The 17,289-nt window shown below is 38.2% G+C and overlaps 2 non-coding genes across 2 annotated transcripts; one reads left to right on the plus strand and one right to left on the minus strand.

The window, feature by feature from the left end:
- Window positions 1–12,666: 12,666 nt before the first annotated feature.
- trnas-uga (transfer RNA serine (anticodon UGA)) lies at window positions 12,667–12,748 on the plus strand. The gene has a single exon. It is a non-coding gene; the product is annotated as a tRNA-Ser (tRNA).
- A 1,560-nt stretch (window positions 12,749–14,308) lies between these two features.
- trnar-ucg (transfer RNA arginine (anticodon UCG)) lies at window positions 14,309–14,381 on the minus strand. Its single transcript has one exon. It is a non-coding gene; the product is annotated as a tRNA-Arg (tRNA).
- Window positions 14,382–17,289: the final 2,908 nt, after the last annotated feature.

Consider the following 17,289-nt stretch of genomic DNA (forward strand, 5'->3'; position numbering starts at 1 on the left):
TTATATTGATTTGAATCGCGTTTTGATTTAAATCGTAAACGCGTGTTTAAATATATGTGTTTAAAGGCGATATACTGTATAAAAGCGCTGATTCTTATGGAATGTGTTCGGCCGGGGATTCAAAAAAATTATTTTTTTTAATTGCGTATCTAAGGAAAATTGCAGTATAACTTTGTTCATGCACAAACAGTGGCATGTTACATTATAATTTGGGTGTCTCCTCTTGCCAGAAAGCTCTAAATTGCATTTTGAGTGCGGTTTTTGACTTTTTCTAAATTGCAACCCATAAATAAAGCTGATACAGTTTAGACTTACTGTATTCTAAACTGTATTACAACATCACATTGGACAATGCAACTTAAATTGCAAAAATGCACTTGGAATCTGTCCAAGCCCTACTACGAAAATTATTTAAACTGCGACACTTATCATTCATCTTTAAATAAACTTTATTTTATATAGCGTTTTAAGCGAATAGGTAATTAGATTGCTCATAAGCCTAATCGCTTTTTCTACATAAACACAGCGTGATTGCTCTCTGAAAATGCTTTTTTCTTTATATTTAGGCTCAGATTTCAACTATAGATCGTATTATTATAAACTTTCTTGGAAAAATGTCTTTTATGTAAACCATGTTTGCTGTTAATTCATTTAGGGCTAAAATACGTTCATTGTCTTCCAATCGAGTCGAGTTGACATTGGAAGCTTGCCACGCCGGGACTGTTACACCAACGCATTAGCATGTTGAAGTGATTTCATTGAGGAGGCCATCTACTAGTTAACACTGTACTTCCTACTTTGAAAATACCTGTGAAATTGGTTTAATTCATCACAGCCAGCACTCCGGCAGAGAGGGGGGTTGTACTCGTTAATGTCTGATGACATACAAGTGGAAAGATTACAGATTTTAATCGTCTTTTTTCTGAACCAGGGAAAATCTGATCATGTTTCTCTATAACAATAATAAAAAACTTTATTTTAAATTATTTTACATATCCTGCTTGCACATCGCATGACTTTAATAAATCTATTCTTTATTAATACTAAATAAATAATACTAAAAATACTACAGCAAAGAGGTCACTTGATTTTTGGAATAATTCCAAATAGCACAATGATCCACTGGCATCCCTGAAGTCTGTTTAGTGCATAATCTTCCAAATACAATCACTAAGCAATTATAAGAATTATACCATCCTATTTCTTTGTGATGTCCTGTAAAAACTAAACCTATTTTTATAAGGCTTTTACTCAAAAGATTTCCAAACACACAAAGCATTTGTGAAGTACTATAGTATTTCTAAAGGTTACTGGTACAACATCAATCATTAAAGCTTAACAATAAAGTTTAGATTGCTGACTATGGACTAACTACATTAACTAACTGCAATGCAACAGTATACATTTTACAAGAATATCTGGTTGAATTCTTGCATTTGTAGCCAATTTAATGCGAGAGAAATAAGCCAATTTAATTATTTCACAAAAAATAATGTAATATAAAATGGATGTTTTTAACTTTATTGTAGTGTTTTAGAAACTAATATGTCTTCAAAAATGGTTGTTTTTCACTCCTAGGAATGAAAGCTGTTGTTATATAATGTTTATTTTCAAATTTTGAAAAATCAAAGGATTCTAGCTTTCTCCCCTTGCAGGCATCGGACACAGAGAACCTCATGGTTTTCCTAAAAATCATTTTTTATGTTCCCTGGTGTTCCAAACTTAGTTTTAATCAATTTTAATTTGTTATTATGTTAAAAACAGGGTAATAAATTTCTAATTGGACTATAAATAATGTCATATTGTCTGCTATAAAACTGATGTTTTCAACTCTATTGTAGAGATTCTAGAATCAACTAATAGAGAATTGAAATAAAAAAGGGCATAAGAAAACATTACCAACAAAGACCACAAGATGGAGATATTGTCTAGACATTACCAACAACGACCACAAGATGGCGATATTGTCCAAAGAGGCAAGAAGGGCATAAGGTAAAATCATTTTTTGTAAGAGATTGCTGTCAGAATGCACATCCGTATCCCAAACAGAATCTCTAGTAAAATATGATCATTTGTGAAACAGGCAAATGAGTGTCTACTACAATATGATTGCTACAGATGCAGCCATTCAAAATGCGCAGGCGTACGCTGTACGCAGTCTACCACAAGTTACCGGTATATACCGCGAGTTATCGGTAAATACCGCTAGCAAAATAATAGTATCCGGAATTTCCGCAAGGTGGAGCTAATAAAGCTCAACTTCTCATGTTTGAGCTGTAGCCATCAAAGTCTTTAATGAAGATATTACTAATAGTATTAATAATAAATGACCTTGGACAAGCTGTAAACTCAAAGTATTGCCCTGGTCCACATTATTTTTTTCATTGACCGTCTTTGTAAAAGTAACACCACAGCATTTCGCAATCACGCATTTTTTTCCAATCATGCAAAGTACAGTAATTTTTGAGAATCGATTCACCATGCCTTTCACATGCTCATAAAAGAGGTTGATTTAGGAACATAAACATATTACCGTATGCAAACTGTACTGTATACAGTTTGTATATGTATATGTATATGTATATTTAATGTCTTAACTGTGCCCGTTTAAGTATTGAATATTTATATGGAATTTTACCACTGAAGGGAAATCTTAGTGCCTGAGCATAAAAAGAATAGGAGCATGCTGCAACGCGTGTGAAGGCCATAAACGATATTAATTTTGGAACATAAACATACAGTATATGGCTGGTCTCGGTACTTTAAAGAAAACATACACGAAACATGGTTTCATTATGACCAGAATCGGTCTTGAGATATTTTTAACTTGATTTACAGTATTTGAGAGGTATGTCTTGACACCGATACTACGTAAATACTCCTCACGTATATGTTTCTAGGTTTATATTATGCATTTCATACGGTCAAATTGCTTTTGAGCAACTGATAAGAAGCGCGAAACGGTATGCCCAGGGCGTTTTAGTTTTCGTTTTGTTTTAATGCAGTGCAGTGGATTGATTAGAGATATCAAGTACATACAAGTCATTTTTTAAATGTTGTAGTTCGTCTTGTAAAAATGGTACGAGTACATCATCTGTCAACAATTACACAGGTTCTGTTTCCATATTGCGGTTTTTGGTTACGTAATATTATTTTCTAATTCACGTTGTGAATATATGATTTGGGCAAACAGAGCCGCAAAGAAGTACATTATGGGTTGTTGTTGTTTTTTTGCAGTTTTATCTAAAATAAGCGATGCTTAAACCTTTGTCTGATTCTTGTGAAACTATCCACACGACAGTTACCTAGGAGTTGACTTCAGTGATGTCATTGATGGGATGTTTCTAAAAATCCATCCTCTGTAAAACATCTTCTCTAGTTGTTCTGCATATGTATTCGCTAATGAAGCTGTGTGTTCTGAGCCTGGTTCTCTACATTTCTGTATGAACCAGCTTAGAGGGCTAAAGACAGCTTGTGTTTAAATTGAGTGTAAGGTAATTTATGCTTCTAAAGTCATGGTCAGCATTTATTATTGTACTGTGCTGTAAACTTCTTCTGTGCCTAATTACATTATTTTATAGTCGATAATGTTTCTGTAGTGCTTTTTCAGCCCTCAGCATGTGTCTGCGCTGGTGGTGCTGTGGGTTAGGTTCCTGACTCCTATGTCACATGGTTTGTGGTTGAATCTCATGGAACTATGACTTTAATTTTTAACAAACATTTCTTTGAAAAAATGAAACATTTCCCTTGGTCAGAGATTAAATAAAACCTCACTCGCATCAAAACAAATTTATATTTCTAAATATCACAACATGATCGAATTTACGTTTTTTTAATAACAATGAATAGTCACCTATGCGTTACAAAATAAACATTTATATTGATTTGAATCGCGTTTTGATTTAAATCGTAAACGCGTGTTTAAATATATGTGTTTAAAGGCGATATACTGTATAAAAGCGCTGATTCTTATGGAATGTGTTCGGCCGGGGATTCAAAAAAATTATTTTTTTTAATTGCGTATCTAAGGAAAATTGCAGTATAACTTTGTTCATGCACAAACAGTGGCATGTTACATTATAATTTGGGTGTCTCCTCTTGCCAGAAAGCTCTAAATTGCATTTTGAGTGCGGTTTTTGACTTTTTCTAAATTGCAACCCATAAATAAAGCTGATACAGTTTAGACTTACTGTATTCTAAACTGTATTACAACATCACATTGGACAATGCAACTTAAATTGCAAAAATGCACTTGGAATCTGTCCAAGCCCTACTACGAAAATTATTTAAACTGCGACACTTATCATTCATCTTTAAATAAACTTTATTTTATATAGCGTTTTAAGCGAATAGGTAATTAGATTGCTCATAAGCCTAATCGCTTTTTCTACATAAACACAGCGTGATTGCTCTCTGAAAATGCTTTTTTCTTTATATTTAGGCTCAGATTTCAACTATAGATCGTATTATTATAAACTTTCTTGGAAAAATGTCTTTTATGTAAACCATGTTTGCTGTTAATTCATTTAGGGCTAAAATACGTTCATTGTCTTCCAATCGAGTCGAGTTGACATTGGAAGCTTGCCACGCCGGGACTGTTACACCAACGCATTAGCATGTTGAAGTGATTTCATTGAGGAGGCCATCTACTAGTTAACACTGTACTTCCTACTTTGAAAATACCTGTGAAATTGGTTTAATTCATCACAGCCAGCACTCCGGCAGAGAGGGGGGTTGTACTCGTTAATGTCTGATGACATACAAGTGGAAAGATTACAGATTTTAATCGTCTTTTTTCTGAACCAGGGAAAATCTGATCATGTTTCTCTATAACAATAATAAAAAACTTTATTTTAAATTATTTTACATATCCTGCTTGCACATCGCATGACTTTAATAAATCTATTCTTTATTAATACTAAATAAATAATACTAAAAATACTACAGCAAAGAGGTCACTTGATTTTTGGAATAATTCCAAATAGCACAATGATCCACTGGCATCCCTGAAGTCTGTTTAGTGCATAATCTTCCAAATACAATCACTAAGCAATTATAAGAATTATACCATCCTATTTCTTTGTGATGTCCTGTAAAAACTAAACCTATTTTTATAAGGCTTTTACTCAAAAGATTTCCAAACACACAAAGCATTTGTGAAGTACTATAGTATTTCTAAAGGTTACTGGTACAACATCAATCATTAAAGCTTAACAATAAAGTTTAGATTGCTGACTATGGACTAACTACATTAACTAACTGCAATGCAACAGTATACATTTTACAAGAATATCTGGTTGAATTCTTGCATTTGTAGCCAATTTAATGCGAGAGAAATAAGCCAATTTAATTATTTCACAAAAAATAATGTAATATAAAATGGATGTTTTTAACTTTATTGTAGTGTTTTAGAAACTAATATGTCTTCAAAAATGGTTGTTTTTCACTCCTAGGAATGAAAGCTGTTGTTATATAATGTTTATTTTCAAATTTTGAAAAATCAAAGGATTCTAGCTTTCTCCCCTTGCAGGCATCGGACACAGAGAACCTCATGGTTTTCCTAAAAATCATTTTTTATGTTCCCTGGTGTTCCAAACTTAGTTTTAATCAATTTTAATTTGTTATTATGTTAAAAACAGGGTAATAAATTTCTAATTGGACTATAAATAATGTCATATTGTCTGCTATAAAACTGATGTTTTCAACTCTATTGTAGAGATTCTAGAATCAACTAATAGAGAATTGAAATAAAAAAGGGCATAAGAAAACATTACCAACAAAGACCACAAGATGGAGATATTGTCTAGACATTACCAACAACGACCACAAGATGGCGATATTGTCCAAAGAGGCAAGAAGGGCATAAGGTAAAATCATTTTTTGTAAGAGATTGCTGTCAGAATGCACATCCGTATCCCAAACAGAATCTCTAGCAAAATATGATAATTTGTGAAACAGGCAAATGAGTGTCTGCTACAATATGATTGCTACAGATGCAGCCATTCAAAATGCGCGGGCGTACGCTGTACGCAGTCTACCACAAGTTACCGGTAAATACCACGAGTTACCGGTAAATACCGCTAGCAAAATAATAGTATCTGGAATTTCCGCAAGGTGGAGCTAATAAAGCTCAACTTCTCATGTTTGAGCTGTAGCCATCAAAGTCTTTAATGAAGATATTACTAATAGTATTAATCATAAATGACCTTGGACAAGCTGTAAACTCAAAGTATTGCCCTGGTCCACATTATTTTTTTCATTGACCGTCTTTGTAAAAGTAACACCACAGCATTTCGCAATCACGCATTTTTTTCCAATCATGCAAAGTACAGTAATTTTTGAGAATCGATTCACCATGCCTTTCACATGCTCATAAAAGAGGTTGATTTAGGAACATAAACATATTACCGTATGCAAACTGTACTGTATACAGTTTGTATATGTATATGTATATTTAATGTCTTAATTGTGCCCGTTTAAGTATTGAATATTTATATGGAATTTTACCACTGAAGGGAAATCTTAGTGCCTGAGCATAAAAAGAATAGGAGCATGCTGCAACGCGTGTGAAGGCCATAAACGATATTAATTTTGGAACATAAACATACAGTATATGGCTGGTCTCGGTACTTTAAAGAAAACATACACGAAACATGGTTTCATTATGACCAGAATCGGTCTTGAGATATTTTTAACTTGATTTACAGTATTTGAGAGGTATGTCTTGACACCGATACTATGTAAATACTCCTCACGTATATGTTTCTAGGTTTATATTATGCATTTCATACGGTCAAATTGCTTTTGAGCAACTGATAAGAAGCGCGAAACGGTATGCCCAGGGCGTTTTAGTTTTTGTTTTGTTTTAATGCAGTGCAGTGGATTGATTAGAGATATCAAGTACATACAAGTCATTTTTTAAATGTTGTAGTTCGTCTTGTAAAAATGGTACGAGTACATCATCTGTCAACAATTACACAGGTTCTGTTTCCATATTGCGGTTTTTGGTTACGTAATATTATTTTCTAATTTCACGTTGTGAATATATGATTTGGGCAAACAGAGCCGCAAAGAAGTACATTATGGGTTGTTTTTTTTTTTTTGCAGTTTTATCTAAAATAAGCGATGCTTAAACCTTTGTCTGATTCTTGTGAAACTATCCACACGACAGTTACCTAGGAGTTGACTTCAGTGATGTCACTGATGGGATGTTTCTAAAAATCCATCCTCTGTAAAACATCTTCTCTAGTTGTTCTGCATATGTATTCGCTAATGAAGCTGTGTGTTCTGAGCCTGGTTCTCTACATTTCTGTATGAACCAGCTTAGAGGGCTAAAGACAGCTTGTGTTTAAATTGAGTGTAAGGTAATTTATGCTTCTAAAGTCATGGTCAGCATTTATTATTGTACTGTGCTGTAAACTTCTTCTGTGCCTAATTACATTATTTTATAGTCGATAATGTTTCTGTAGTGCTTTTTCAGCCCTCAGCATGTGTCTGCGCTGGTGGTGCTGTGGGTTAGGTTCCTGACTCCTATGTCACATGGTCTATGGTTGAATCTCATGGAACTATGACTTTAATTTTTAACAAACATTTCTTTGAAAAAATGAAACATTTCCCTTGGTCAGAGATTAAATAAAACCTCACTCGCATCAAAACAAATTTATATTTCTAAATATCACAACATGATCGAATTTACGTCTTTTTAATAACAATGAATAGTCACCTATGCGTTACAAAATAAACATTTATATTGATTTGAATCGCGTTTTGATTTAAATCGTAAACGCGTGTTTAAATATATGTGTTTAAAGGCGATATACTGTATAAAAGCGCTGATTCTTATGGAATGTGTTCGGCCGGGGATTCAAAAAAATTATTTTTTTTAATCGCGTATCTAAGGAAAATTGCAGTATAACTTTGTTCATGCACAAACAGTGGCATGTTACATTATAATTTGGGTGTCTCCTCTTGCCAGAAAGCTCTAAATTGCATTTTGAGTGCGGTTTTTGACTTTTTCTAAATTGCAACCCATAAATAAAGCTGATACAGTTTAGACTTACTGTATTCTAAACTGTATTACAACATCACATTGGACAATGCAACGTAAATTGCAAAAATGTTTAGAAACTAATATGTCTTCAAAAATGGTTGTTTTTCACTCCTAGGAATGAAAGCTGTTGTTATATAATGTTTATTTTCAAATTTTGAAAAATCAAAGGATTCTAGCTTTCTCCCCTTGCAGGCATCGGACACAGAGAACCTCATGGTTTTCCTAAAAATCATTTTTTATGTTCCCTGGTGTTCCAAACTTAGTTTTAATCAATTTTAATTTGTTATAATGTTAAAAACAGGGTAATAAATTTCTAATTGGACTATAAATAATGTCATATTGTCTGCTATAAAACTGATGTTTTCAACTCTATTGTAGAGATTCTAGAATCAACTAATAGAGAATTGAAATAAAAAAGGGCATAAGAAAACATTTACAACAACGACCACAAGATGGAGATATTGTCTAGACATTACCAACAACGACCACAAGATGGAGATATTGTCCAAAGAGGCAAGAAGGGCAAAGCCGCGATAAGGTAAAATCATTTTTTGAAAGAGATTGCTGTCAGAATGCACAACTGAATCCCAAACAGAATCTCTAGTCAAATATGATCATTTGTGAAACAGGCAAATGAGTCTCTCAGGTGCCCATTGCTCATTTTCAGACACATTTATGCAATACTTTCACCATGCGTTGAGCAATAGGGATTAAAGATACCAGAGGTAAGGTTTAAAAGTGATTCTGAGGTGCAACACATCAGCGATACAGCTAGGCATCTGAAATGCGGGGTTTGAGAGCCCTTCAGGGAACACCGTACCCTAAAGGTACCAGAAGTCCACTAGTATAAGCATTAAGTCACTGTCACCCCTGTTACAATGTGATTGCTACATATCTTCATTTCTTTGGTTTTTAAGGAGTAAGAGTGCAGGGGGTCTAAATCTGCGATCCAGTGTGTTGAAGTATTTCACAACACTACCTGTAGCCCGTATGGAAATAAATACTAATTCTGATTATTGCCCTGGGCATGTACCAATAAATCACTGAGCATATATATATATATATCACTGTTGAAGCTAGAGACCTGTATGTAATATTATGGTGCTAAAATGTCATTTTCACATATATTAATGTAATAAATGATTGCTTATGCTTAATAAACAAATCTAATTAAAATAAAAGCTTAAGTTTTGTATTTGTCTTGTACCATAGAACATGATTTTCTTTGTATTTCAAGCCCACAAAGTGTCCAAATGATGCACGACATGATATAAGGAAGATTATCACATGCATATCGGTATTATCTTTCTCATGAAAATGCATTCCTTTCATTACCTTTTAATTTTTAAAATGAACTCAAGTTGTGTATAATGTAATAATTTAAGTAGAATAGATTCTAATAATATAATGATCCAGTGTGTTGCACTACTTCACTGCTTCACTGTTCTATGCCGTCTGGAAATAAATCCTCAGACTGCTTACTGCCCTGGGCTTGTACCAATAAATTACAGGAGCACATCTATATATCACTGCGTTGAAGCAGGAGACACACAATCACTGCAAACACATCCTAAATACAGTGTTCCAGCACCTTTGTCCTCATCCAGAACGTATCATTTCTTGAAAGGGATTGCTGTCCAAATGCACATCTGAATCCCAAACAGAATCTCTAGTAAAATACGATCATTTGTGAAACAGGCAAATGACTGTCTCAGGGGCCCATTCCTCATTCTCAAGACACATGTATGCAGTACGTACACCATGCATTGAGCAATAGGGATTAAAGACACCACAGGTAAGGTTAGAAGTCATTCTGACTATATTCTAAAATATTGGACTCATATTCTTATGATGGCAGACATGATGCTGCGTTTAAAACCGGGGTTAATGGACATTATATGACTGTCAATTCTGTTTTGTTTTGGAGACTCTTGGCTGCCTATATGGTACAGTGCAGCGTACCATATAGGTACAGTGCAGTTCCAAAACTGTGTCAGCTCAAAAGTTGTAAGATAACCTCTCCAGCTGCTTTAACTCTCTTCATTTTTGTCATTTAATTGTCTGTCGGCACTATGTGGCAGCGTTGCATGACAACCCATCTCACCACGGAAAGGAACCTAACAGCTTTGGTAAGAGAGGAGAAAAGGACCTGGCCAGTAAGGGGCTCGAACCCGCAACTTTGGCGTTATTAGCACGATGCTCTAACCAACTGAGCTAACCGGCCTCACGACAGTGGTCCTCTCTGTGCAGCGCCTTTTACTTCCATTGACAAATGATAGCGATTCGAAGAGAGATCCTTCAGACCAGCAAGCAAACCCACGGCTATTTCGGTTTTCTATCTAGGCAACGTTGGTGTCTGCAATAGCATACATGAAAGCGTGATGCAATTTCTGTGGCTACATTTGTTGCACGTCATGCACAGTAAGAGTGTTTCTAACACCAAATAAAAAGTCAACAATTAGCGATCACGCCTTCTCCTCAGTTAACCCACTGAAACCCTTGCTGTTAACAGTTCTTTACTGCGTGCTTTAAGAGCACCTACATATCGTGTCGGTTCTTTCAGCTTTATTCATTAGGTTTTCAAAGGCATAAGTAGAGCACAAGAGGCGTGAACGCAAGATGTGTGGTTATCTGAAGAACTCATTTCCATGGCAGCAGGGCCAAGTGATTTAGCGTATTTATAGCACCAGGAAAGGAGAAGCAGCACTTCGCCTTTTCCCGCCTAGTAAGCAGGCGATCCTGGGTCTGAATACCAGCGGTGCCTCTCTCCGTGTCTTGTTGTGCCGAATGTATCATTTCAGACAAACATGTACAGCTTGGTTCAGTTTAATGCAAGAATTCATTTCCTTTCTGGAATAACTTGTTTTTGAAGAAATCCATACAGCTTGTGAAAGATGAAATCCATTTCTTGGTTGTCAGTGGAAAAAGATTGCCGGCTGCAAGAAGCGCAAGTGATTGTTTTCTTTGACCATAAACCTGCAAATGTAGGGAGCACAAGCGGCCGTCAGTCTCTGTGGCAATCGGTTAGCGCGTTCGGCTGTTAACCGAAAGGTTGGTGGTTCAAGCCCACCCAGGGATGCATGTCTCCGTTTTTCCAATGTAAACATCATCACCGCTAAAGAAGATGGCGCAGAAGGCTCCACAGTCGAAACGTTGTGCTTCTTTTCTTCTCTTTTCAGCATGGAGTAAACCTTTGCTTGATCCTTTGCAGCCTACGCATGCTGACACAGCTACCTTTCTTTTAACGCGCCTCAATCATTATTCACCAAAACCATCAGCAGAATGTGTCGCCTTTGTGGTGATGTCACTCCTCTGCTTCACAAATGTCCTTAGTGACGGACCATTTCTTTCTGCCATTTTTCCAGAGCGGTTATTGATTGCTCCATCATTTCCCTCTTACTTTCCATCACTAGATTGAAAAAAAAAAAACAGAAACAGGCTGACAGGACGACAATCAAATTGCAAAAACTCATCAAAGCACTCGATAGAGTATTTGAATCCACAAGTAGCTACGAGCAACTTTGTCCTGGCTTGCATGAAAGTCGGAAAATGTCAAAAAGAAAAAGATGGTGGCTTTTTCATATTCGTTCTTTTATTTTTAGTTCGTTGCTTCTTCTGTCCATTGTCCTCCTGCCTGGCTCTTGACCTGTTTGAACGCACACAGTAGACTTTCATGCAGGGGATTTGTCCTGAGCCTCTGTGAAAGACCCACCCACCCCCATAAATAACTGCTCTAGAAACACATGAATGCAAAACTAAACCACAGCTTAAAGAGGAGCTCCAACTCAGTGCCATACTAATGTAAACGAAGTAATACTAAGACATGTTCTTATGGATTTGTCTTACCTTGAGATATGTAATTGGATTTCAGGATTAACTTCCTCATTCAATGTACTGGTGATTCTTTGCCTGGTCAGTACCTGGGTGGGAGACCTCCAGCGAACAATTAAGCTTGCTGCTGGAAGTGGTGTTAAGAGACTCTTAGGATCTTCCAGAGGCGTCTGTCCAATAGCACTAGTTGCCTTAGAGCTGGCTCAAACATTGCTCAAGAGTCTACCTTTCACAGATGCGGAAAGATGAATGATGGGGGTGCACGCTTCAAGGAGCCTTCCAGCTGTAGGGACCGATTAGAGACGATCCGTAGCATGTGTTCGTTTCCATATACGCCCCGTGTCTCAACGGTAGGACAGAGTCAAATACTGCCTCGACACGTAACAGCGTTATATTAAACCGCAGGACTTGAGGGCTGTTTTGTTTGAATGTTCAAGGCATTGGTAAGAGCGTAGGTCAAGGGCCATTGGTGCATCTCCTGTAACTGGAGTAAAAATGCTATTCAAAGTGCAGTGACTAAAATCGTCGTCCACATGTCTCCGTTGTTGATTGCTTTCTGTCTAAGAACGTTCTGTTTTCATGTCCGAACGGGGAGACTTTATCATTCCAACTTGAAGCCACCCTTAAGTCCTCTGACTTAACGCCGTGTGTGTGTGTGCTTGCACGTATGGCGTAAAAGGTTTCTTAAACGGAGAGCGAACTTGAAAAAAGTTGCCTCCGCTGCCGCGGCCGCCTCGCACTCCCTGTTCGATTGTAGCAAGAAGGCAGCGGCCGCGGCGCTCGCTGTAGTCGTGGCCGAGTGGTTAAGGTGACGGACTTGAAATCCGTTGGGGTCTCCCCGCGCAGGTTCAAATCCTGCCGACTACGGCGTCCTTTGCATTTGGTTGCGTGCGTGCGTGTAAAAGGACTAGCGCCGTTTCGTTTTCGCTGGGACCTTTAGCACTCTAAATCGCCTGGACCCGCAGCCTGTGAAATCGATTCTTCGGCACCCACGAAGGACGCTTTGCCGCTGGACACAGATAACGATGCTTTTCTGCAACGAGCTTTCCAGCTGAATTTTCTCGGCAGCTCCGTACTGAACCTGTTCTCCATTGCAACATAGCGGAGGCTCGTCACGTCTATAGCAAGGCTGTGTAGGACCGCATACGCCACAGTGACTTGTACACAGACCACACGAAAGGCAAGCAAAATACACTTTTAAAATTCCAAAGACTCACAAGGTCAGAGAAACAGCGATGACCTGAACAGATCTGTTACAGAAGTCTAGGTTGACCTTTTTAGAGCTGTAATTGCATTTTTGTTTAATAGAAGATCAAATCTACTCGCATGTACCAGCACCTTACAGTTTATTGATGTTAATTCTTTTTAAGTAATAAGATTGCTAACGATGTTGGACTTTAGCCGGTGTTTTTTAGAACAAATTGCTTACACTTCTGTAAGGAATACGCAGTACGTGCCTTTGTCAGTCATTGCTCACCATACCTGTAACTTTCTTATCTAACTCACTTCCTCAAATGGTGAAGGTCCACAAACATAAATGAAAAAAAAACCCTTGTTGTAGATGAGGTGCACAAAAAAGCAGCCCCTGATAGTGTATAACACATTTATACTATTGCAGAGACACATGTAACATATATATATATATACTGTATATATATATGAAAAAGAAATAGAAACAGAAACAGGAATCGCTTACTCACCTGGAGAATCTCTGTAGGAATATCTAGCATTTATCAATGGAAATAAAAGCTGCTTTAATACAGTGCATGTTCAAACTCAAACCCTCAGCTGCTGTTCTTGTTTGTTTTGGGACAAATTGCAACTGAGCATCGCATGAGCCGTTACGTACCCTTATCTGTTAGGGAATTTCAAGGGAGGAGTTAGGTCAGAATGGGTAGGCTGCAAAACAACAAGTAAAGATTTATTCCAAGATGAAACGTTGTGGCGGTTTTCTTATCTTTTCAGCATGGACTCAACTTTTACGTGTTCCTTATATGCTATATATGTATATATTAGCACCAATGTCGTTCTTAAAAACTAACATGAAATTGTCAGGGACATTCAGCTATATACAAAGACGAGACAGACAAAGTAATAATTCTGTATTAACGTGGCCTACATATTGACGCAATGATCGAACTAACTGACATGTTCTGATTCAGATCCCCTGCAGTTCATGCCAATTAGAACAATAGCAATGCTGAGTCCTCCCCACCCTACTGAGCACAAATTCAGCTGCTCTCCAGTTCTGTTCTGCATGTTTTTTCATTGCAATTGAGCTCGGAGCTGGAGATGATCTCCATACAGTTCTGTGTTCACCAGCCCACACTTGCGTGCTAATTTACAGGTTGTGGCAAATGCTTTTCTATAGTTCATATACATGACGGCAACCTGTTACCGAGGAACCTGAGAGGTTTAAAAGCCTCACGAGCCAGGCATGACTCGAACCTACAATCTTCTGATCCGAAGTCAGACGCGTTATCCATTACGCCACTGGCCCATAGAACACGCACTTGCACTCCACCACAGAGAGCTCTACACTGCTACTAGTAGTACACTTCCCCATCTAAATTTTCACAGCAAGAAACTTGTGTTTCCTACTATTTTTATCAGGTTTAAAATATCATCTCCTTAAAACAGAAAAAGTGTTGATGTGTCGTGCTGAAATTCCGATTGATTTTGAATTCAAAGAAAAAAGGTTTTCTTCCAAAACACCATGAAATTGTCACATCTTGCAGACAATAGGTGTATTCCATGTTGAAAAGAGAAGAAAGAAAACCATGGAGCCTTTTACAGGTGTGAGGCTTCTTCAGGTGTGAGAAGACCTCACAGTCGAAACGCTGTGTTTCCGTTCTTCTCTTTTCAGCATGCAATAAACCTATTACTTGTTCCTTTGCAGCCGAGGCATGCTGACGTAGCTACCCAGCTGAACATCTTGCAGACTCTACAGTACTTCTCTCCTGTAGAAGTAAAGCAGGGCTTGCTGGGTGAGCTTTTGCTCCGGTAAATTAGGTCACGTGTCATGTTAAATCACTTCTTCTAAACACAACATTTGCTGGTGCTAGCTTTCCCCATGAAAAGAGACATTTCCCTTACAGTACATGACATATCGTTTTTATTCTATCAATAAGTATAGAAATTAAACAAAAGAAAAAATGGTGTCGCCAAAGAATGCACAGCTCTGTCGCCTTGGGGAGGTGTCAAGGGCATTGAGCTCCTTGGACATGAAAAGTGCCCGTTAAATGCCATTTCTCATCATTTCTCTTGGCGTCAGTTCTGCTATTAAACGGGAAAGAGGCAACAGGCTCAGAGATTATGTTAAGTGCACACCGAGCGCAGATGTGTCCAAGTGTCTGTAAAAGTGCGGTGCTCCCTAGTGGCTTAAAGTGCCTGCCTAGTAAGCAGGCGATCCTGGGTCTGAATACCAGCTGTGCCTCTCTCCGTGTCTTGTTGTGCCAAATGTATCATTTCAGACAAACATGTACAGCTTTGTTCAGTTTAATGCAAGAATTCATTTCCTTTCTGGAATAACGTGTTTTTGAAGAAATCCATACATTTTGTGAAAGATGAAATCCATTTCTTGGTTGTCAGTGAAAAAATATTGCTGGCTACAAGAAGCGCAAACGATTGTTTTCTTTGACCATAAACCTGCAAATGTAGGGAGCACAAAAGACCGTCAGACTCTGTGATGCAATCGGTTAGTGCATTTGGCTGTTAACTGAACAGTTGGTGGTTCAAGCCCCTCCAGTATGCATGTCTCAGTTTTTCCAATGTAAACATCATCACCATCGCTAAAGAAGATGGCGCAGAAGGCTCCACAGCCGAAACGTTGTGCTTCTTTTCTTCTCTTTTCAGCATGGAGTAAACCTTTGCTTTATCCTTTGCAGCCTAAGCATGCTGACGCAGCTACCTTTCTCTTAACGCGCCTCAATCATTATTCACCAAAACGATCAGCAGAATAAGTCGCCTTTGTGGTGATGTCACTCCTCTGCTTCACAAATGTCCTTAGTGACGGGCCATTTCTTTCTGCCATTTTTCCGGAGCGGTTATTGATTGCTCCATCATTTCCCTCTAACTTTCCATCACTAGGTTGAAAAAAAAAACAGAAACAGGCTGACAGGACGACAATCAAATTGCAAAAACTCATCAAAGCACTCGATAGAGTATTTGAATCCACAAGTAGCTACGAGCAACTTTGTCCTGGCTTGCATGAAAGTCGGAAAATGTCAAAAAGAAAAAGATGGTGGCTTTTTCATATTCGTTCTTTTATTTTTAGTTCGTTGCTTCTTCTGTCCATTGTCCTCCTGCCTGGCTCTTGACCTGTTTGTACGCACACAGTAGACTTTCATGCAGGGGATTTGTCCTGAGCCTCTGTGAAAGACCCACCCACCCCCATAAATAACTGCTCTAGAAACACATGAATGCAAAACTAAACCACAGCTTAAAGAGGAGCTTGTCATGACCGCCAGGCAGTTAAGACCAACTCTTAAGCGATCTAATCAGCACCAGCAGTGGGTGATTATTAATAAACGCCGCCGCACGAGTTAACCCACCTGCACACACTCCACCGTGCGGTACGCAGTGCTATTTTTACCATCTTTACCTGCTTCCCGCTGGTATTGAGTCTACTCCTTGAGAGCTCTACCTGGCGTTTTTTCCATTACCTCGTTTATTCTGGATATTGGACTCCCCTTCTGCCTTTTCGACTTTGGACCTCGCCTCTCACCTCGGACTGTTTGCCACCAGTGTTCTCCCTGGATTACGACTTACCTTACGCCTCTTGACCACGAAACAAAGCAAAGCAGAGCAAAACAAAATGAACAAACGAAAACCCTCACGTCCCGCACTTGCATATAACGCCGTTACGTGCCCAAGCGGTATTGTACGTCATCCTAGCACTGCACCCCGGGGCGTATGGTATATGGGAACGAGCACACGCCACGAATCGTCTCGAATCACTCCCTACAGCTGTAAGGCACCTTGAAGCGTGCGCCCCCAACATTCTTCTTTGCGCATCTGTGAAAGGTAAACTCTTGAGCAAACTCTGAACCAGCTCTAAGGAAACTAATCTGATTAGACGTTACTTTGACTCATCCTTTAAGGGACCCTTGTTAATTGGAGAATCCAATGATTTCGAATGAATTCTGTATGCGTTAAAAGACAGCTATACACAGAAAACATGCAGGACACTTCTCATGATGTTTCCCGAGCCGAAACACAGTGCGTTTTTCCAAGCCATCTGACAAAGCCCGCCCACTGAAAACTGCAGCAGATCGTGTAAAGACGTTCAACTTTGTAACTACTGCACGCACGCACAGGAAGCAGAATAAATTCCTCTTTTCAAACTGTCAAAGGTTTGCTTTGCGAACACTGCAGGACATCGCACAATCGCTTTTGAACGGGGACAA

This window comes from Lepisosteus platostomus, unplaced genomic scaffold (genome assembly GCF_059453375.1).
Source record: "Lepisosteus platostomus isolate fLepPlt1 unplaced genomic scaffold, fLepPlt1.hap1 Scaffold_54_H1, whole genome shotgun sequence".
NCBI classification, from domain to species: domain Eukaryota; kingdom Metazoa; phylum Chordata; class Actinopteri; order Semionotiformes; family Lepisosteidae; genus Lepisosteus; species Lepisosteus platostomus.